The sequence below is a fragment of the Diadema antillarum genome, unplaced genomic scaffold (assembly GCF_040938485.1).
Source record: "Diadema antillarum isolate AM-2024a unplaced genomic scaffold, OU_Dant_1.0 seq00001630_RagTag, whole genome shotgun sequence".
NCBI lineage: Eukaryota > Metazoa > Echinodermata > Echinoidea > Diadematoida > Diadematidae > Diadema > Diadema antillarum.
In genome coordinates this window covers 146201-170398 of record NW_027272339.1, presented here as the reverse complement: position 1 = coordinate 170398, position 24198 = coordinate 146201, and the positions used below count along the sequence as shown (strand labels likewise).

General features: G+C 39.5%; 2 pseudogenes; one reads left to right on the top strand and one right to left on the bottom strand.

Annotated features, from left to right (window-relative positions):
* LOC139711252 (flavin-containing monooxygenase 5-like) overlaps positions 1-13139 on the top strand; it is a 29672-nt pseudogene extending 16533 nt beyond the window's left edge.
* Positions 13140-20221: 7082 nt separating this feature from the next.
* Positions 20222-24198, bottom strand: part of LOC139711254 (protein unc-80 homolog) — a 148191-nt pseudogene continuing 144214 nt past the window's right edge.

Here is a 24198-nt window from a genome sequence, read left to right as displayed (position 1 = left end):
GATGCCGTAATGATATCGCAGACGGGACCTGCCTTTCGTAACACGATTACATAGCTGCTATACCTTGACCGCCGCGTATAAAGCACCCGACTTTAAAAAGAAAAGGAAAAGAAGAGGATAAAAGAAGATGAAAAAGAATGGTGAAACTAACAGAGCTGTATCGCGCTAACCCTCCCGAAGCCGGTTGGAAGAATACTCTTTATGTTCGGCAATTCGCTTAAATGTGGAGTTCAGGTCTTTGTCAGACAGCTTCATTTATTCTGAGTATATTATCATTAATTTTATGATCGCCCTGCTCTTCCTGCTGTTATTATTGTCAGCGAGAAAGTATTTGCAATCGAGCAAGAAAGAGGTAATTATTTTTTTTCCTCATTGTCGATTCAGGAGATTCAAGCATGGCACAAATTCGAGTTCAAACTTTGTCAGCGAACTGCTGCTTTCCTAAAATACCAATGTGACATTTTGTGATTGAATTATAAGTATGGGTGGGATTTCACGGAGCACGCGAACGATTTGCGAAGGACGCGAATGACAAAATCCAACATTCGGAAAAGTTTTTCTCCGAATGTTTTCCGACAATGAAGCCGAAAACTATTCTTGCGCAATTTGTGCGAAGTTTCCACGACGTATGTGCGAATGTCGTGTGTATCATTGCTAAAGTACAGCATGTTACGTACACGAAGAACACGCGACGGAAATGCGAACAACGAAAAATTTTCAATAATCATGGGAGAAAATGTACCCAAGGAGAGGTGGAAGCTGTCTTGAGTTGAATTTTTTTCTTTCCTCTATTTCTCCTTTCTTTTTCTCTCATTTCTCTATCGTGTGCTTGCCTACATTCTTTTTCTTAATACCTATCTCCACTATAGTAAGGAGCATTTGATTTTTTTTTTCAGTTCCTCCGACACATAATCTCTATAGTTCAAATGAAATTTTACATAGTTAAGATATATTCTAAGTGTATTCTGCGATTTTTTTGTATATCAAACATCTCTTTATCTTTGCTAGTCTTTAATTTCTTTTGTTACTATAGTTGTTAATAATTCTTTGATGTTTAGATGTATTCTACAATTTTTATCTGCAGAAAACGTATAAGTCATGCATCACCCAAACGTGCGCTAAACGTTCGCGGGAATGTCTCAAAAGGTACGCGAACCGTTTGCGATTACGTCGTAAAATGATCGGAAAAACTTCGCAGATTTCGCGTAACATACGCGAGACATTCTCCAAAGTTTCGGAGTCTGTTTGGGGTTTCACGAACATTTTGCGAACATCGCGCGTGTCTTGCGAAGGTCTTGCGCATATGACGAAGCTTTCAAGACAATTTCGAGAACAATTCACGAGCAAATCACGACCAAGTGTGCGGAAAAGGTTCGCAAAAAATTTCAAACTTTTTTGAAATTCTCGCCGAAGTAAAAACGACATTCGCGAACAACTGACGACGCTTCCGAACGCTCACGACCGTTTGGCGAACTTTTGCAGACTAAAATACGAATGCTGGATTTTGCCATTCGCGTCCTTCGCAAATTGTTCGCGTGCTCCGTGAAATCCCACCTTGTGGAGCCCTTGTCTGGAGCAACATTAAATAACATGTCTTTGTACTGTGTTATAGTTTAAATAGTCTAAACTATAATCACATTGTGTAGGATAATCAGGACATTGTGACAAGAGAAAGTGGGCACTAGACCACACATTCCTGAGCACTGTGGTCACTACTGGTCATTCAAGGACTCCTCCAAGCACACGCCTGTGTTCTGACAGGTTCCGAAGTCCAGACTGTGTGGTTGTCATGACAATGCACATGATATATGTACTTAGTATATACCAACTTCTGGTAGGAACCTGCGTCATCATCCTTCTCTCTCACTCTCTCTCTCCCTCTCTCTCTCCCTCTCTCACCTCCCCCATGCTTTATTCACTCCCGCTCTTGGTTCCAATCTCCCTCTGTCCCTGTCTCCCCTTATTCTTTTAACTTAGACCACTTTCTCTCCCTACCCCTCTCTATCGTCTTTTCTTAGAAGATATAGGGTTATTCATTTCATGCGAAATGGACTCTTCCATCTGATGAAGCAAAGTTATGCAAGTATTAACAGTATGATATTTGAAAGTAATTAGTTTTAGAAAATGTTTCGTGTATTATGTGTATGAAAGTGTATTACATTGTGGTAAAACCAACCAAATACGCTTCAACTGAAGACTCCACAAAACCCTCAAACTGCAGTGTACCGTCCCTCTAATTTAGCAACATGGTACGTCTACCTCATGTTGCATCATTTTGGCTCAAACTTTCTCTTCTTTTGCTTCTGCTCTTCAAGGTGCGAGGATGTGTTGAGCATCCCAACTTTTGACAGTCTTCACAACTTTTGGTATTTCAGGTCAACCCAGCTACATTGACGTGACACAATGGCACGGCGAGAAAAATGTCTGCAATAAAATTAATGTCTTGTAATGGCTCAACTAATGCAGAGGATGTACAAAATTTCGACTTTATTAGGAATTCCTTTGGCAAAACTGAACCATATTGTAAATGATGTATGATATTTTTTATTAGTACCATTAAAGCAAGATATACATTTCCTTTAAAGACAGTTGTCTACGTAATTCAGCAGTCATGGTAGGGAAGTTATGTAACCACTCCTTGCCAGCATTCTGTGTGGTGAATGTTGATGTTACACGCATGTATTTTCTCTGTAGACCGAAAGGTTTGGATTGTGCTAAGTCGGTGTAAAAGTTAATTCTGTCTTGCATTGTAAGTTTGTCTTTGTCATTGAATTGCAGCTTTCGTACTATAGCAATGGAACATTTTTTGATTGAATTGTGAATAGATTCTCCTGGTCTTTATATTCTCAGCGAAAAAAGATTTGAAATTGGGCAGGAAAGACTTGACTCGAATTTTGGCCATTTTCGAGTCTAGACTCGAAAATGGCAAAAGTTCGAGTTTCAACTTTGTCATTGAATTGCAGCTTTCCTACTATACCAATGTAACATTTTGTGATTGAATTGTAAATAGATTGCCCTGATCTTTATATTGACAGCGAAAAAGGATTTGAAATTGGGCAAGAAAGACGAAAGACGAGTTTCAACTTTGTCATTGAATCGCAGCTTTCCTACTATAGCAATGTAATATTTTTTGATTGAATTGTGAATAGATTGTCCTGATCTTTATATTGACAGCAAAAAAGGATTTGATATCGGGCAAGAAGGACTTGACTCGAATTTTGGCCATTTTCGAGTCTAGACTCGAAAATGGCAAAAGTTCGAGTTTCAACTTTGTCATTGAATTGCAGCTTTCCTACTATAGTATCGTAACATTTTGTGATTGAATTGTGAATAGATTGCCCTGATCTTTATATTGACAGCGAAAAAGGATTTGAAATTGGGCAAGAAAGACTTAACTCGAATTTTGGCCATTTTCGAGTCTAAACTCGAAAATGGCAAAAGTTCAAGTTTCAAGAATTTTGTCAAAGAATTGCAGCTTTCCTACTATAGCAATATAACATTTTGTGATTGAATTGTGAATAGATTGCCCTGATCTTTATATTGACAGCGGAAAAGGATTTGAAATTGGGTTAGAAAGACTTAACTCGAATTTTGGCCATTTTCGAGTCTAGACTCGAAAATGGCAAAAGTTCGAGTTTCAACTTTGTCATTGAATCGCAGCTTTCCTACTATAGCAATATAATATTTTTTGATTGAATTGTGAATAGATTGTCCTGATCTTTATATTGACAGCGAAAAAGGATTTGATATCGGGCAAGAAGGACTTGACTCGAATTTTGGCCATTTTCGAGTCTAGACTCGAAAATGGCAAAAGTTCGAGTTTCAACTTTGTCATTGAATTGCAGCTTTCCTACTATAACAATGCAACATTATGTGATTGAATTGTAAATAGATTGTCTTGATCTTTATATTGGCAGCAAAAACGGATTTGATATCGGGCGAGAAAGACTTGACTCGAATTTTGGCCATTTTCGAGTCTAGACTCGAAAATGGCAAAAGTTCGAGTTTCAACTTTGTCAAAGAATTGCAGCTTTCCTACTATACCAATGTAACATTTTGTGATTGAATTGTGAATAGATTGTCCTGATCTTTATATTGACAGCGAAAAAGAATTTGAAATTGGGCAAGAAAGACTTAACTCGAATTTTGGCCATTTTCGAGTCTAGACTCGAAAATGGCAAAAGTTCGAGTTTCAACTTTGTCATTGAATTGCAGCTTTCCTACTATAACAATGCAACATTATGTGATTGAATTGTGAATAGATTGTCTTGATCTTTATATTGGCAGCAAAAACGGATTTGATATCGGGCAAGAAAGACTTGACTCGAATTTTGGCCATTTTCGAGTCTAGACTCGAAAATGACCAAAAGTCGAGTCAAGTCTTTCTTGCCCGATATCAAATCCGTTTTCGATGCCAATATAAAGATCAGGGCAATCTATTCACAATTCAATCACAAAATGTTACATTGCTATAGTAGGAAAGCTGCAATTCTTTGACATAATTGAAACTCGAACTTTTACCATTTTCGAGTCTAGACTCGAAAATGGCCAAAATTCGAGTCAAGTCTTTCTCGCCCGATATCAAATCCGTTTTTGCTGCCAATATAAAGATCAAGACAATCTATTTACAATTCAATCACATAATGTTGCATTGTTATAGTAGGAAAGCTGCAATTCAATGACAAAGTTGAAACTCGAACTTTTGCCATTTTCGAGTCTAGACTCGAAAATGGCCAAAATTCGAGTCAAGTCCTTCTTGCCCGATATCAAATCCTTTTTTGCTGTCAATATAAAGATCAGGACAATCTATTCACAATTCAATCAAAAAATATTATATTGCTATAGTAGGAAAGCTGCGATTCAATGACAAAGTTGAAACTCGAACTTTTGCCATTTTCGAGTCTAGACTCGAAAATGGCCAAAATTCGAGTTAAGTCTTTCTTGCCCGATATCAAATCCGTTTTTGCTGTCAATATAAGGATCAGGACAATCAATTCACAATTCAATCACAAAATGTTACAATACTATAGTAGGAAAGCTGCAATTCAATGACAAAGTTGAAACTCGAACTTTTGCCATTTTCGAGTCTAGACTCGAAAATGGCCAAAATTCGAGTCAAGTCTTTCATGCCCAATATCAAAGCCGTTTTCGATGCCAATATAAAGATCAAGACAATCTATTCACAATTCAATCACAAAATGTTGCATTGTTATAGTAGGAAAGCTGCAATTCAATGACAAAGTTGAAACTCGAACTTTTGCCATTATCGAGTCTAGACTCGAAAGTGGCCAAAATTCGAGTTAAGTCTTTCTTGCCCGACATCAAATCCTTTTTCGCTGTCAATATAAAGATCAGGACAATCTATTCACAATTCAATCACAAAATGTTGCAATATTATAGTAGGAAAGCTACAATTCAATGACAAAGACAAACTTACAATACAAGACACGCATTAATACACTCAACACAATCCCAACTGTTTTGTCTACAGAGAAACTACATGCATGTAATATCGACATTCACACACACAGCATGCTGACAAGGAGTGGTTAAATAACTTCCCTACTATGACTGCTGATCAAAGAATTACCTAGGCAACTGTCTCTAAAGGAAATATATAGTGGTATATATAATGGTACTGATAAAAGATATCACACATTATGTACAATATGGTTCATTTGTGCCAAAGGAATTCCTATTAAAGCCTACGTTTTGTACATCTCTGCCTTAGTTGAGCCATTACAAGAAATGAGTTTTTATTGCAGACATTGTACTCGTCGTGCCATTAAATCACGTCAATGTAGTTGGGTTGACCTGAAATATCAAAAGTTGTGAAGACTGTAAAAAGTTGGGATGCCCTACACATCCTTGCTCTGTGAAGAGCAGGAGCAAAAGAAGAGAAAGTTTGGGCCAAAATGTTGCAAGATGAGGTAGACATACCATCTTGCTAAATTAGAGGGACGACATACTGCAGTTTAAGCGGTTGTGGAGTCTTCAGTTGAAGCGTATTCGTTTTGGTTGGTTTTACCGCATGTGTAATAAGCACTTTCATACACATAACACACGAAATATTTTCTTAAACTAATTACTTTCAAATATCATAATGTTAATACTTGCATGACTTTGCTTCATCAGATGGAAGAGTCCATTTCGCATGAAATGAATAACCCTATATCTTCTAAGAAAAGACAATAGAGAGGAGTAGGGAGAGAAAGTGGTCTACGTTAAAAGAATAAGGGGAGACAGGGACAGAAGGAGATTGGAACCAAGAGCGGGAGTGAATAAAGCATGGGGGAGGTGAGAGAGAGAGGGGTAGAGAGTGAGAGAGAAGGGTGATGACGTAGGTTCCTACCAGAAGTTGGTATTTGCATGATATATCATGTGCATTGTCATGACAACCACACAGTCTGGACTTCGGAACCTGTCAGAACACAGGCGTGTGCTTGGAGGAGTCCTTGAATGACCAGTAGTGACCACAGTGCTCAGAAATGTGTGGTCTAGTGCCCAATTTTACTTTGTCACGATGTCCTGATTATCCTACACAATGTGATTATAGTTTAGACTATTTAAACTATAATACAGCACAGAGACATGTTATTTAATGTTGCACCAGACAAGGGCTCCATACTTATAATTCAATCACAAAATGTCACATTGCTATTTTAGGAAAGCAGCAATTCGCTGACAATGTTTGAACTCGAATTTGTGCCAAGCTTGAATCTCCTGAATCGACAATGAGGAAAAATTTTAATTACCTCTTTCTTGCTCGATTGCAAATACTTTCTCGCTGACAATAATAACAGCAGGAAGAGCAGGGTGATCATAAACATAATGATTTTATACTCAGAATAAATGAAGCTGTCTGACAAAGACCTGCACTCCAAAGACATAAGCAAACTGCCGAAAATAAAAGAGTATTCTTTCAACCGGCTTCGGGAGGGTTAGCGCGATACAGCTCTGTTAGTTTCACCATTCTTTTTCATCTTCTTTTATCCTCTTCTTTTCCTTTTCTTTTTAAAGTCGGGTGCTTTATACGCGGCGGTCAAGGTATAGCAGCTATGTAATCGTGTAACGAAAGGCAGGTCCCGTCTGCGATATCATTACGGCATCATCAAATCTAAAACATTTGATAACAAGCCTAGAAAATAACAGTTTGCTTTGTTTTTCGCGAGTAAATTCCCTATGGTCCGCACTTCCCCGTCACATACTTAATTTCTGTTCATCAATATCGCGTCATATTATCCGTCTATACATGTAACCAGTTTGCACCAGGGCATTTTAATAAATGCACAATTATGGTTGTATTCCATGTGTCAGGATACAATTGTCTCGACATAATGAAGTAAATTAGACGGACCGATGATCTCGTTATAATGGCATTCCCCTATTCCATTTTTTGTTCTTGCATATGTTAAGGGCTGTACAGTACACTTGTTACGTAACTTAATCACAAATTTGATATGGAATTGCTGTAAAAGTGTAATTCAATAACAAAATAGCGCAGATTCCAAAGCTATTGCTGTAAGGCTTGAAGTATTCAATGAGAAAGAAGGAGACACAGGCTCCCGATTTATCGCTGGCTTTACAATTAATAATTAAGGAAAATCTGCAACTTAAAATTTGATGTTGAGATTCCAAACTCGAAACTCGAAACTCGATACTCGAAACTCGATACTCGAAACTCGAAACTCGATACTCGATACTCGAAACTCGAAACTCGAAGCTCGAAACTCGAAACTCGAAACTCGATGTTTAGCAACACACAGTAATAGTAGTAGTAGTAGTAGTAGTAGTAGTAGTAGTAGTAGTAGTAGTAATGGTAGTTGTAGCAGCAGCAGCAGCAGCAGTAGTAGTAGTAGTAGTAGTAGTGGTAGTAGTAGTAGTAGTAGTAGTAGTAGCAGTAGTAGTGGTAGTAGTAGTTGTAGCAGCAGCAGCAGCAGTAGTAGTAGTAGTAGTAGTGGTAGTAGTAGTAGTAGTAGTGGTAGTAGTAGTAGTAGTAGTAGTAGTGGTAGTAGTAGTAGTAGTAATGGTAGTTGTAGCAGCAGCAGCAGCAGCAGTAGTAGTAGTAGTAGTGGTAGTAGTAGTAGTAGTAGTAGTAGTAGTAGTGGTAGTAGTAGTAGTAGTAGTAGTAGTAGTAGTAGTAGTGGTAGTAGTAGTTGTAGCAGCAGCAGCAGCAGTAGTAGTAGTAGTAGTAGTAGTGGTAGTAATAGTAGTAGTAGTAGTAGTAGTAGTGGTAGTAGTAGTTGTAGCAGCAGCAGCAGCAGTAGTAGTAGTAGTAGTAGTAGTAGTAGGAGGAGGAGGATTAGAAGTGTTAGTAATAGTCTGTGGTAGTAGTAATAGCAGTAGTGTTAGTAATAGTGGTACAGTGCACTCCCGTTATAAAGAACATGGTTATAATGAAATTCCAGTTACAGCGAAGTAAAAATTCAGGCTGCAACATTATCCACTCTATGCTCTTTATTGCTTATTTGATCAGTTATAATGAAATTTCAATATAACGAAAAAAAACTGTTGGTCCCGAGGACTTCGTTGTAATGGGAGTCCACTGTAGTAGAAGAAGTAATAGCAGTAGTGGGGATAGTGATATTAGGAGTGGTAGTAATAGTAATAACAGTTAGAAAATATTTTTCTTATGGTTCTTATTCTAAATAGTTACTGTATTTTTGATAAATAAAGCTGAATTAGGGTATAAACGAGGTGTGTGTGCTACAGACAGTCTGTGAGCTCCTGATGAGTGAGATGATGCTCTCCAATTTCTCCCCACCCTCCAGCTCTACAAGAACATCTTCGCTCCGTCTGTAGGGAAATCCCTAGCCTTCATCGGCTTTGTCCAGCCGGCGTCCGGCGGTGTGCTGAGCATGTCCGAGGTCCAGGCCAGGTGGTTTGCCGAGCTGTGCAAGGACAAGGTCCAGCTTCCCCCCGTCTCAGAGATGAAAGAGGACATTGACAGGGAGCTGGTAAAGATCTAAGACTACCTCCAAATGAAACTAGAAGATTTCGCTTTGGCGACGGGTATGCCTCTGCTGCGTTGCATTATTCTCCCAATAGGTCTACAGTACCGGTACATATTGCCAGTGTGAGGCAACAGTTTCACACGATGCCTGGAGCCATTTCTGAACTTTGGATGAATAACACATGAAATTTTAGCATTTTCACTTGACATTTGGCCTTTGACCTTCAGCATGTGCATCCATAAGTTGATACTTACTTGTAGGTACACCTTCGTTCACTCGTACATTGTACATACATACATATGCGAAGTTTCACTTGGGTACCTCAAATGGTTCTCAAGTTACATCATCTGCAAAATCAACTGTGGACGGACAGATGGACAGACGGACATCTCTCAAACATTATGTCCCAATGACAATTCGTGGCGCAAGCATTTAAAAAAAAATTGTGCATGTGGCTTTCATAGATGAGATTGTTTTGTACTTCCTGACATCAATTTCAATCCTCATCTTTTATGGTGGTTGACATTCAAATTCTGATTCAATGTTGGAACCAGTAAAGGCCACCGCACACTACACGATCAGACTGGTCTTAAAGTCTTAAGCCAAGCTGGGTCTTAAGACCAGTCGTACGACCGGACACTGCACACTATACGACCGAACCTTACGAGTATGCTTACGACTGCAAAGCGCGCTGCGTGCGCTTGCATTTTACTGCATTGTGAATGGCTGAAAGCCTACGACCGGTCGTAGAAATTCAACATGTCAAATCTCTACGACTGACGCTAAGACCCAGTCGTACGACTGGAAACTGGCAAGACTGTGACGTCACACTTCTAGTCTTAAGGTCTTAAGACCGGTGAATCGGGGCAAAATCGTGTAGTGTGCGGCGGGCTTAAGAAGCACAACAAGACAAGACTGCCAGGGTTGAGGTAAAACCAAAGTGGCCAGAAACTTGATATAGACGGATAGCCCCCAAGTTACAATTTTAATTACAATAGTAACTAAGCAATACTAGCCAACTAACTAGATAAAAAACACAAAAAAGTTGAACGCAATTTACACAAGACACAAGATCCATCTCGGGTAAAGTAAAATGAATGATATGAAGATACATGTTCCATTCTTTGCCTCCCGGCACTAGAGAGAGAGTGCTGAAAGGTTCTTCAAGTCGGAGCGGCACACCATCCAGAAGGATCCCATCCTCTACAACGACGATGTCAGCCAGAAGTTCGGCGCCAAGCCCCAGCTCTGGAGACACCCCACCCTAGCTTGGAGGTAATTAATGTGCACCATCTCCAGTATACATTTGCAGTTCATCACTTGCCTGGCAGAAGAAGGGGCCCTAGCATGAAACATCACCCAAAATTGAGTTCCGGTTTCAGAGACTCCAACTCTCCCGCTTTCGACGGGAGATCTCCCACCGAAAACCCATTTTCATAAAATCTCACGTTCTCCCGCTTGAGATTTAATTTCTCCCGCCCTGGCTCTGTGTCTCCCGCTTGTATGGTTTTGTAGATGCCAGTCAATTTCATAATACACATGCATGTATAGCATCTGCACAAGGTATATGAAATGAGGTTTTATTAAGCGAAAATATATATGATTTGATTCATTGAATTATCACTTACTTAGTGCCATCGTATGTTGAAAGTAAGCCTGACATAGCATTAGAGAGCATCTATGGAACCCTGTAATGACCCAATTAAAGGACTTCGCGCTTCGCGCACATCAAGTTGGAGTCTCCCGTTTTCGAGGGGTTTCAGGCAGGAGAATCTCCAGATCAGAAGGTGCTTGGGGTTGAAGTCTCTGCGGTTTGTGACATAATTTGACAGAGTTTTGAAAGTTTTCCATATAATGTGATCGTCATTTTGTGTGTAAGTATGATTATTCAAGCCTGCAAGCCTTAGAGCCCTTCTGCTGAGCTTGCAATTTTTGTTTGTTTGTTGGTTTTTTTTACAGTGCAAAGATGATGGTAACATACAAGTGTATGTACTTTGTACAGTGCTGAACAAGAGTCCGAAAGGAAAGTCTAATATGATAGGCTACTGTGCAGCACAAACACTTGTAGCTTTTCAGATCATTGCTATTGTATTACTACCTGCACTTACTCACTACAGCATCATAGTGTATGTTCTCTTTCGTGCAAATGTTAGAGAAATATTTGACATAGAAATGAATGTTAAGGCTCATAACTGTGTCTGTTGTTCAGCTCAAATGTTATGGGAGGATGATGTCATAGCTGAAATATGAGTAAAGATGATGGAGGGTTTTTTTGTCCCTGCCGAACGAGTTCGAGCAGGGGACTATGAAACGGGCTCCGTACGTGTGTGTGTCCGTGTGTCCGTCCGTCCGTCCGTGTGTCCGTGTGTGCGTCCGTGTGTGCGTCCGTGTGTGATCAAAATCTTCAATTTGCTACTTCTCTGTCATTTATGAGCCAATTTTGATTCTGTTTGCTTTATATGATAGCACTACATAGGAGCTTTGAAACTTCTACACAGAATTTCAGTCGTGACCTTTGACCTTGACCTTTGACCTATATTGTACATTTTGCTACAAAATGCTACTCATTCGCCATTTCTAACCCAATTTCGATTCCGTTTGCTTTATGTGATGGCACTAGGTGAGGGCTTCAAAACTTGTACACAGAATTTTGACCTTTGACTTCTTTGACCTTTGACCTTGATTTTGTTACCTATATTGTACATTTTGCTACAAAATGCTACTCCTTCGCCATTTCTAACCCGATTTCGATTCCGTTTGCTTTATGTGATGGCACTAGGTGAGGGCTTCAAAACTCCTACACAGAATTTTGACCTTTGACTTCTTTGACCTTTGACCTTGATTTTTGACCTATATTGTACATTTTGCTACAAAATGCTACTCCTTCGCCATTTCTAACCCGATTTCGATTCCGTTTGCTCTATGTGATGGCACTAGGTGAGGGCTTCAAAACTTCTACACAGAATACTGACCTTTGACTTCTTTGACCTTTGACCTTGATTTTTGACCTGTATTGTACATTTGCTACAAAATGCTTCTCCTTCGCCATTTCTAACCCGATTTCGATTCCGTTTGCTTTATGTGATGGCACTAGGTGAGGGCTTCAAAACTTCTACACAGAATTTTGACCTTTGACTTCTTTGACCTTTGACCTTGATTTTTTGACCTGTATTGTACATTTGCTACAAAATGCTACTCCTTCGCCATTTCTAACCCGATTTCGATTCCGTTTGCTTTATGTGATGGCACTAGGTGAGGGCTTCAAAACTTGTACACAGAATTTTGACCTTTGACTTCTTTGACCTTTGACCTTGATTTTTTAACCTATATTGTACATTTTGCTACAAAATGCTACTCCTTCGCCATTTCTAACCCGATTTCGATTCCGTTTGCTTTATATGATGGCACTAGTTGAGGGCTTCAAAACTTCTACACAGAATTTTGACCTTTGACTTCTTTGACCTTTGACCTTGATTTTTGACCTATATTGTACATTGGCTACGAAATGCTACTCCTTCGCCATTTCTAACCCAATTTCGATTCCATTTGCTTTATGTGATGGCACTAGGTGAGGGCTTCAGAACTTCTACACAGAATTTTGACCTTTGACTTCTTTGACCTTTGACCTTGATTTTTTACCTATATTGCACATTTTGTTACAAAATGCTACTTCCGGCGGGGACATATATTACGCACCGCGTAATTTCTACTTTTCCTTGTTTTGTTTTTTTTAGGTGGGGAGTAACAGGGTGCAGAAAAAATTATGATAAAATTGTTTGCAAATACAATGTATATGACGCATATTTTCATGAAGTAAGTTAGTGAGTGGTTATGTGCGGACTAAAGGCATCAATAGAAGTCAACATGTATTTGTATTGCTGGGACCTTATAATGGTGCATTTCTTTCCCTCTCTTTTACCTCTTCAATTGGCACTGCAGACTGCTTCTTGGGACCTGCGGCCCCGCCCAGTACCGGCTCCAGGGGCCCAACTCGTGGCCAGAGGCCACTGCAGAGGTGCGCAAGGTGCCCATCACGGGGTTCGCCCACTACGGTACGCTAGCTGTGGTCCTCCCTGTGCTTCTGCTTCTGTTGTGGTGCTTTCTCGTCCTTGTGTGATGAGCACGTAACCATCACTGATCTCTAGCTGTTGGAAATATCTGGATATCTCATTGGCCTATTCACGCTGTACGAACGATCGAAGTTGCCTCTTGTAAACAAGCTGCCTTGTTACCACGCATGCTCTCATTTGGACATGCAGGCATTTTCAAAACAGAATTATTGCTAAAAAATATGATGTCGTGAGCTCGTTGCATAGGTGTATAAAGGTGAAGTATAGCATCTTTGGAGTGATTGATGTGCGCAGTAAGATGGCGGCACTGGGGCTTCAAAGTGATTGGCCGATAAGATATCCAGACATTTCCTATAAAGATCAGTGGTCAAGGAAGAGGAAAATTCATTTGATGATTGGCACAATGAGCATCGATTGTGGAAATGTATGAAAAACCAGGGTGTGCTTGTAGCTTGAAACAATGTCTTGCCCACTGAACACCACACACGATGCACGCTGACATTTAATACCATCAGAAATTCAATGTTTTGTATCTGCAAAATCACTGATAGACATGTTTTTGCATTCCATTGCAAAAGGAGCATTAATTTAACAAGGAGTCTTTCAAGCACTTATTGAAGAATTACCACAGGGCAATTTACAAGAATATCCTCACCCAAAAACAAAGTGACAAAAATGAGATGGTTGAGTGAAAAGAAGTCTTTGCAGTTACCCTGAAATGTTTCACTCTCTTGAGAGTTTTGTAAGGTATGTAATTTCACACTGTGTCTTCAGGTGTTCTCAGTGGCACCCACATTATACTTGTGTGTGTGTGTTTTTTTTTGTGTGTGTGTGTGTGCATTAGTCAAATTACGGCGATATTGTTATTCCAATCTAGGCGGCATAATTTTAGTATTGAATTTATGGCCAAGCAAACATGAAATATGTGACCAAATATATGTTACAGAAAAATTATTTGTTGTGGATACGAGATCTACGGTAAATGATGCCCATATTACAATCGTCCGTAGGCCCCTATATCAAATAGGGGCATCAACATATCATCTATTATCTATTTTTATTCGGTTCAATTTTTGTCACTTTGCTTTTCTATGTGTAACGTAAAAATCAGAGGTATGAATTCTCACGTCTACCCCTGGCAGTGCGTGTTGTTGTTGTTTTTTTTTTTAAACATCCAAGACATTTTATTTTTGTGAATATGGCGTACGTGTAGATGGGCTTGTGCCCATCTGCGCTTTGTGTGTGGATGCGTGCATTCTTGCTCACATATCAAAATTCTGTGAATGATCAGTACGTGTATCGAGATTATCTATTAAGAGCTCTAAAAAATCTTTTAATATGGTGCTACAGCCAGTCATGATGCCTTAAAGATTAATTCTGGCAATAAGAAGTGCAATCACGTCATGAATTTGGAATTGGGCCGTAAAGGTGAAACAAGAAATATTGTCTTTCTGAGAATGGAGTTGCCATGTCTGTTATTATTATAGAATTTAGAAAATGTAAATTTTTCAATTAAATGCTATGCTCGGATACTTTTTCTTGACTTGACTTTTTCTTGACTGTGTACTGGTCTCTTCCATGTTTATGAATACCACACACATACACACACACACACACACACACACACATGCACACACACATGCACATGCAAGATAAATACATTGTTTTTATAAGGACAATGATAGTAGCAATAATGATAATGGCAATGAATAATAATTATAATTTTAACAACAAACGATGAATGCTGTTCATATTGCTTCCACACAAGCACAAGTGCAATGAAGACACAGCCACTGAAGACAAAAAGTGAGATTGGTTTTTACTGTTATTCAGAGGTGATTTATTCGAAAGGAAGGTGATAGGTGAATATGCCATTATAGTGTACGGTCACAAGTGCAATTTTAGTCAGCAAAGCAGAAATGTCGTGATCAAACGTCATTTCATCAAAGGTGAGCTTTATAATAGTTTTCCCCCTGCTTATTTCACACGAAAACAATACAACTTACGGTGCACATTGTTCACTTTTACCGGTTACTGTTCAGGTTGTGAGTATGAAAGTCTCACACATGTACAACGCGTGTATAAGGAAATACATACACTGTATTACAGTTTTGGAATACACATTTATTTACATCCAACGTACTTTCAGTACCACAAAAATTACTGGTCTTGCACGGTAACATGTTTTCAGTTTGAAATGTAAAATTACCTGAAAAATGTCACAGGACCTGATTAATTCCCATCAATTTTTAAACGTGCAATATTGTCAAAAAGAATGATTTGTACCATTTTTACAGTGGGTGTGATTATATCGCCTCGAGCTTTTACACATAGTTTTCTTGAGTTTTTATTGACTAATTAATAAGACTGATGTTCTTATGTGTGGTTTGGTGTACTGCAAAAATCATTGCGTGAAAAAGGATTAGAGATACATCATACACATAGTACATTTGTAGGTTCAAGGAAATTTGTCTACAGTACGACTGTAAATATCGGCACATGGAGATATTTTGTTTGTTTCATACTCTTTAGTCATTATGATGATAATTGATTTAAATATGAATAAACTGTAAAAACTATTAATCATTGTGAATTTGTGACTTTTTTTCAGCGACAGACATCAAAATTGCATCATGATAAACTTGTAATTCAGCATTGATGACTGTTCAAAACCCACAAAAAGTCACATGGGTTTATTTTCTAAATGACTTGAAAATGTGCACTATGTGTCAATTCGGCTTATATGGGGATTTTAATGTTAGTTCTGATGGAGTCTTAACTTTTATAATGATAATAATACAAAGATTTGACGCATAAAACTGGACATCAGTTGTGTTGTTAAGTTTTTCCCCGACCCACTTTCTTTTTTTCTGTCTTAATTTGGTTTTCCCAGTTTTCCATCAATGAGGCAGCAAAAAGTGAAGCAGAAACCACAGACAAATTTTAGAAATAGCAGTAGCTTCTATGTTATTGTGAATAGAATTTAATTCATCAGTTTACTTTGTATTGTAACCTAATCTGATAAGCCCTCCACAGTGGTTACCATAAAGTTTTAAATCCCATCTTTGATAGTTCCACATGCAATTAGCAGACTCTTCAAAGCTCCTTTTTCTTAATGGTAGTATTTTTATGTGTTTTCATTTTTCCATCGCTTTTACTTTGTTGAGTGTTAAGAAGGTCTAGTCTTGATGAATTATATGCCACTTTAATGCTGAGAATCTGTGTGTTTGTAGACTTAGACTGTTGCCCAAAAATCATATCTGGCAAGGTTCTGTTGATTGTTGGGATGCTGGGTACATATTATCCTCCCTCAATCAAGAAAACCAAGAAACTCTCCAAATAAGACAACAGTCTGTGCCATCCAAAAATCACAATGGACTTTCTACCCCACAGAAAGTATGGTGCTTATCGATGAAGCAACAACTCTGATTTGCACAAATCTTTCGTCGCAATCAGCAATCCCAATGAGCTCAAACATATAGGAGTCTATGCACGCTTGCGGTGCAGATATCCTTATTTGGCAAGAACTCCATCATATTCTTTTCTTTTTTTCTTTTCTTTTTTTTTGGTGGGGGGGGGGGGGGTAAACAGATTAAAGAGGAAAAACAGCACAAGAATCCCAAAGTAACCCATTTTACACTGCCCTACATGAGTCATGTTTATATGCACTGCTACCTCACATGTACCTACACCAGTACACCCCAGGCTGACATGTACACACTCATCTTTTACCATCCCCCAACTTCTAGCACTGATTGTGCAAAGAGCATACACTGCAAGTCAGTTCACTCCGATCAAAACCACATGCATTACATATTTTTGTTTTAGTTTTACCATTCATCAATTACGATTATTCATTTCTTCATTAGAAGGCCAGCTCCTTGTCATCAGCATATCTGGAAAATTTTCTCTTTCTACGAGAACTATTGACTCACACAAACATTTTGACGTTTACTGCAAATAAGGAAGAAAAGAAACAAATGTTGCAATACACAATGACAAGTTATGAAACAGGACCATGTTAACAACCAAACAACGTCCTAAAAGTTCACAATACACAAGACGTCCTGACATACAGAATAATTCTGCACAAATCACGTAGCATACTTGATTCTCAGCTAAAAATGATCAAGTACACAGTATTTACTTTAAACTTGTAATCAAGTTCTTGACATGAGGTCTGTCTGTTTAAGACAGCTTTAGATTTATCTTCATGTTTATTTCTTTCTCTTTTTTTTTTTGCAGGAGGGGGGGGGGGGTCATAAGTTGTAATATCATGATGAAATGACTTCAATGTCAATGCTGCCCCCAATATTCTATTAAAAGTACACACACCTACCTCTGGTACTATGTACATTTTTAACACTGCCCTCTCCTTTAATACTTGTTTATGAAACAGATAACACACTCGGGATTTAAAGTCCGCCAGCACAAAAACTAATGCACTGTCTTGTGTTCAATACATATTGTTGGCGGACATGGCACATGGCATTCCCGTTTCAAAGCACAGCGCAATTTAAAAAATCACTTGCTCCCCTCCAAAACAAACAAACAAACAAACAAAGGTCTGGTGCATTTAGGATTCTTTATATATACAACTATACAAGGCAACAGGGAGCACACGTATCAGAAGGAAGTAGTACCCAATAGAAGCCGAAAGCTTCTCTTCGTTATCGTGTTAAGGTTGTCGGCAAATATTTGCAAGATGCATGGAATCCATTGCCTGTAACTGACAACAATGCAAGACTACGTGGCATGGGATCACATTTTTGCCATGTATTGGTGTTCCTTTGAGCAATCCTTTGTGTATATATGTACTTCCGGGAATGGGGAAAGGTATATATATTTACATGTATGAATATGGTTGTATCTCTTCCAAACTTTGAAAAGAAAAGATGATAATTTTACCTCTACCTGACAAAGTCCTAAATAAGTGGTTTTCTTTTTCATGATCTGGAAGGATTTCTTTTTTAAATTTTTTGGTTGTTTCTTTTTTTTTTTGTATGCATTCCTCACATTATTCAACGAGTGATACTAATAGTAGTCTACATTCAAAGCTGCTGCAATGTGTAAGCAGAATAAGAAATAATATTTTTCATCCTTTCTGGCCTCAGCAGACTTGAGAAAAACAATTCCTTCTTTTTCTTATAGAGTGCACCCACAGTGTGCACCCGATGTAAATTATTTGCTACATGTACATGCCCGTATGCATATCACATCTGTGTTTGATATTTGATGATATGTTAACTCATGACCAGTGTGCTAATTGCATCACAGGGCTACATCCATATGCCCAAAGGATGTAAAGAATTCTTGGGCATAGTTTGCTTGTACTGTGTTAAAGCATGCATCACCTTCAGACATTCTGTCTTCGAGCTTACAGGCATTGCATGCTTTTTTTTTCCCTCATGATTTGTCACATTAGTCTATTAGGCAAAGACCAGCATACCATGGATACAAATTGAAAACTTGGTAGTCTCCTTCACAAACTTTCCCCACACTTTCCCAAATCTAAGACAATATTACCTGTATTCATGATCTCATAGAAACCCTCTCTGTACAGTGATAAAAGTTAGAATGGACAGAGTTTACATATATTCTATTTGTTACACATTCATGTACAAGTGCACTGTTATCCCACTTCTATATATATAATATATATCTTTGATTTGGCATGCATACATTCCTATTGGATCATATCAAACAAACGTAATATAGATGTCAGCACCTACAGAATCCATACTGTTTTATCCTATTTTTTTTTTTCATTTCTTCTGTGACAAGGTATCTTGGTTTCACGATGGTAAACACAGTCACACATCTCGGCGAGCTAGATTGGAAAACCGCTCACTTGCGCATGTGCAATCAACATATCTATCACACACACATAAACCCACATAAACACACAAATGGCACACTAAGTATCCATGCCTTTCACAATACAAGCATGCACAATTTGCCACATACAGAGCAGACACACTTCATCTCACTTACATCATTCTTGTAACCATGGCAACAGAAGATGCTGCTGTGTATTAGTGCCTGCCCTATGACTATTTCTAAAAGAAGAAGAAAATACTGTGTGTGCACATTATGTGTACATAAGAAACAGTAATCGATCTACTTTAGTCTATTTCTGTATGAGCAAGGGCCATTCACGTAAATAGCAGCTTTCTTTGTACAACATAAAAGGGAATGGCAGTCTCAGTATCTCTTGTTAGGCAAATGAGGAACATTCAATTTTGCGTCTGCGGTACAGTTCAAACAAACAAACAAGAAAGGCATGAACAACCATTTTGCAACTTAGCGAAGTTTCTACGGATGAATACGAATCGACTGTCATAAATAACATGACGCCTGCTCTCTGAAACCTGGCAACAACACAGAGCTATAGACAATTCATCTCATTGCTTGGTATCAGTGGTTTGAAAACTTTTTATGGAAGGGAAGAAGATTTAGCTGCTGCAGCCAAAACGGTCTTACATACACTTTTGTAGTTGCGTTCAACATAATGCAAGACTTAGACAAATTTACAAAATGGCTCCCCAAATCCTCATATCTCCCACGTATACTGCCATTAGCAAAATGACAATCATGTGTACGTTCCACTCTCAAAAAATAAATAAAAAAAGAATCCATTCCAAATGTGGCGAGAACATTGCACATGATCTCCTACACATGACTGAAATGTATTTCATTCCACAAGGAAAACATTTCAAGCATGAATTTATACCTTCTCTAACACTTCCATCACTATTTGCATCAATTTCACCATTACTCTTACACTTAGACACAGTATTTAACCCATTGAAGATTAGTCCCGAGTACTATATACTCTGCCAGGTGTGTTTGAGAAATACATAGCAAAATCAGCTAGTCCTCATAATCTACCGTGTCAATGACACAAAAATTCTTGGGACATATACGCAGTTTGTGCAAGTGTTCCGCTTCTATTCAAGTCTGTTTATCATTTTCATCAAGAAGTTGGCAAAGATCACAAGATCTGGCAAGAAATAAATAGAATTAAAAAACTATGGCCACTCTCACACGTATGGTATATGTACTCGGCATTTGGAGCACTTTGCGTCTATCCTCATTACATACTGGGATTGTGAGTTGCAAAAACAGACACATACACACAAAAAAAAGAAAAATCTGCATCTGTTCAGATCATACACCATCTCAAGCTACAACATCTTGTCACACAATACCTGTCACATCGCACCATCTGAAGACTGGAAAATTCACACTTTGTAACAACGGTGTAACAAATGCCGCAAGTGTGATAAATCAGCAAGCCCCGTGACATCAGCTGCACTCTAGAACAATTTCACACTGTCTCTCTAGTAGAGACCTCTACAGTGGGAGTAATACACATTTGCCATTTTTTGAGAAAGAATAGTTGTCATCAATTCAGATGCTTTTATATTCAGATATTTAAAGTGTTCCTGTCATCAATGGATTCAGAATTTTGTGCAGGGTCAATTGTGGAACTTGTGTGATTTTGTTACCTCATCTATGATCTAAAGGATTTTTTTTTTTCCTGTAAGATAAAGGTTTTTAGCTTGATTATAACCTGTGATGACAGTTCACTGTGTGGACCGAGCTGTAGCGTAGTCCCACTGGTGCCAATTTGTGTTTGCTCCCTAGCTTGCTCTCTCTCTGTATCTGCATGTCTTCACCGGGCTCACACGTGTGTGTCCTCGGTGGAGAGGGGGCGGTCCTTCAGTGTGGCGGTGTCGCGCACCTTGGCCAGGTCCAGGAGGCGCATGGTCTCCTGCAGGCTGCCAACCTCTTCCTCCTCCGTGTCCGTCTGCGGTCCCAGTGCCACGAAGCGGTGCGAGGCGGCGGGTTTGGCGTGCTGGGCCGGCGGCGAGGAAGGGTCCTGCAGCAGGCGGCTCTGCTCGTTCGTCTCCTCCTCCTCCCCGTCGAACTTCTCCATGAGGGCATCGCCAACTGCAGCAGATGTCACGAGAGAATGCACCGAGAGTAGTGTTTACATCGGCCACTCCTAACTAAAGTTTATGATGTTACAATTACACCTAGATCCTGGCAGCCATGGCAATCACGTTCCAGGCCGCCGTGGACAAAATGGGATGGACGTGAGACAACATGTGGGATGGGATAGGCAAATGTGACAGGCTATGATTGCCGTCGATGCCAGAGCTACCAAGTCTCACGCATTCTGCGTGAGACTCGAGCATTTAGGGGCCGTCTCACGATCTCACGCATGGCACCCATTTTTCTCACGCATCGGGCGAAGCCTGCAACTTGGGCCTATGATAATGAGCATAGCTCAAAAGATTAAAGTGATAGTTGCAATTGAAGGTACATTTCCCTTTTGTCTTTCAAAATGAGTAAAAAATGGTCATTTAAGTATGCACCTGATCGCACCATTAAGAGCTACAAATTGAAAAAGCTCCCTACCGTAGGAGGCCACAGGGGGGGAAAACCCCTTCCACACCCTCGCTTTCTGGCACATTCGCATGCCGAATTGCCGAGTGATGCCGAATCATGAAAATCTCACTCATAAAAAATTTTTGAACTTGGCATTCCTGCGATGCCATGTCAGATTTTTAAACTGTCAAACAAAATTTGTATGGCAGTCATGCTGCTGATGAGAAGCCTATAGTAGGCTGTAGTAAAATGGGGCGAATACAACAAAATGGGACGGTACGCAATATAATGCAGTGCCAAATTTGGAGGCGGTCTGTAGTGGAACACAGTCAATCAGCATTAGATATGAAACAAGCAACAAAATGTGTTCAGCAAGAAAAAAAAAGGAGGAAGAGATAAACATTTATAATTCAAGCATACATGTAAATATTTTTGCTCTGTAGATACAAGTGATGTGTATGATGTACTGTGTGGTAGTGCTGCAATCTGATCTACCTACGGTGTATAGGCATGCCTCTTGCATCACACCAACTGGCTAACATGGATTCATATGAATGGGACTATCCGACAAAAAATGTACACATGGGCTCTTACTGTGGACTATGGTGTCGGGTTTATCCTTGGTGCTTCCTGCCTTTTCGGAAGGCTCTGCAGGCTGCGAGGATTCCGTCTTGTTGCCAGCGCCCTCTGGAGGTGCGACAGAAGGCGGCGACGGGGCGACTGGTGCATCTTCGCTGACTCCTGGGATGGGGGCGCTCTTCAGTGCACTCTCCCCCGTGGGGTCACGACCTCGGGTCGGGTGGCGTCGGTGACTGGTGCTGCGGCTGCAGATGGGATGGGGATATATATATTGTTGTCTTACACTTATTCCACAACAGTGACACAATGAATTTATTTTGGAATTGTGCGAAAATTATATACAAAGTACAACTCTTCTTGTCTATGTTCATCTTTGGGGGAAGAAAATATACACAGTTTATGATATACAAAAAGAGTGGGGGGATTATCAAATTTAGAGACTCCAATTCTCCCATTTATGGACTATTTTTGCAAAATCTCCTGCTCTCCTGCTTGATTTGATTTGAATTTGTCCTGCTCTGGTTGTGACTCCAGCTTAAGAAGTATTTTCCTTCCCTAAAAAATTAGCTTTCTCACACCTAGCTTAGTTTTGTCATATATACCACACATTTCCACAAGTGTTCATATGCTCACCTAATGCGTTTGGTGTTCTGCCGCCGCGTGAAGCCACGGCCGAGCTTGCACTCGGCCTCTTCGTCCACCTCGTCCTCGGCTTCGGCCTCCGCTATGCACTCCTCGGTGTGCCGCAGGCTGCGCCGGTTGTACTGGCTGTTGGAGCGGGCGATGCGCGACGGCTCCGTCGAGCTGTTGGCGTTCAGGTCCGACTGGTCCTGCGGGCTGCCCTGGCTGCGGCGGCTGGAGCGGCGCGAGCTCTGCCGGCTGGAGCTGCGCCTCGAGGTGATGGTGGCTGTGCATGAAGTCAACATCAGGTTATAGTATGGCTAAACGATGACGTTCAGAGCTAGACCATAATTGTTGCTTCTATAGCTCTGCATTTTACACAAGTATCATTTGAATACCGCTTTGTCAAGATCAAACAACACATTTCTATACACACTACTGTAAAATCACATATTTTTGCGTGCACGAAACTTTCACAAATTTTGCGAAGAGCCCAAGATTCGCAAATGTAAAATGCACACAAAAGTTTTTCTCTACACAATGCATTGAATGTAAGAGGCAATTTGTACAGGTTTCATGGAACAAAAAAAAAAAAGGCTAATGGCTCTAATTTGTGAGAGTTTCAAGCTGCGAATGTTTCTGGATTTACAGTAACTTCTGACAGCTTTAAGGTACAAGCTCCTCTCGTGTTTGGGAAAATATTACAGAAAAGTGTGGGTTGAGGGAAGTGGTTTACACTTATCATGTGCATTATGTATGTGCTGTGTGCATTATGTTACAACCAAATCAAATTCTGTCTGCAGTTTATGGAGGATGTGTTATATTTACATACATACGTGTTGTGCAGAGTTAAGTTATGGCAAACCTTTCCATGATGTTTGTACTTTTGCATAAGAAAAGGTGAAAAACTAAATTTGCTCAAGATTGATCTGTCTGAAGTACAGATGAATGTGCAAAAAAAAAAAAAAAAAAAAGCAATATGAATGCATAGATGCATGAGCCCAAATATGTCTTTTTGGAGATCTCAGAAATGAACTGCTGCAAACTATGTTTGTAACATTAGTATAATGAGAGCCCCACCCCTATTTAAAAAAAAAAAAAAAAAAAAAAAATATATATATATATATATATATATATATATATATATATATCTTATAATATTGTGAGGGTATTAAAACAAGGATGAATAAACATACAAAAAATTCCAAAAATGTTCACGTCACGCAGGGGTCGCACTTAACTTTTTTTTGAACTAGCCAGGCGGACTACTTAGAATCAATTTTGACACTGAAGCAATATTTTGGCTAGCCAGACGGACTAGTAACTTCAGAATTTTATGATTTTTGGCTAGTCCGACGTGATTTTGGGTGGCCAAAGGCCAGCGGACCATCGCCAATTTCGAACCCTGACGTGTAGGAGGTAACCTCAGATAGTTAATGCAGCATCGCTCATTCACATTTTCTGAGGCAGGAAACACAAAACAGACAACATCATACTACCAGTGATTCACTTTAAAATTCCTGAAGTATCCCTAACTGACTGATTAAATTTTAGCACTGTGAGTTTGCACAATGAAA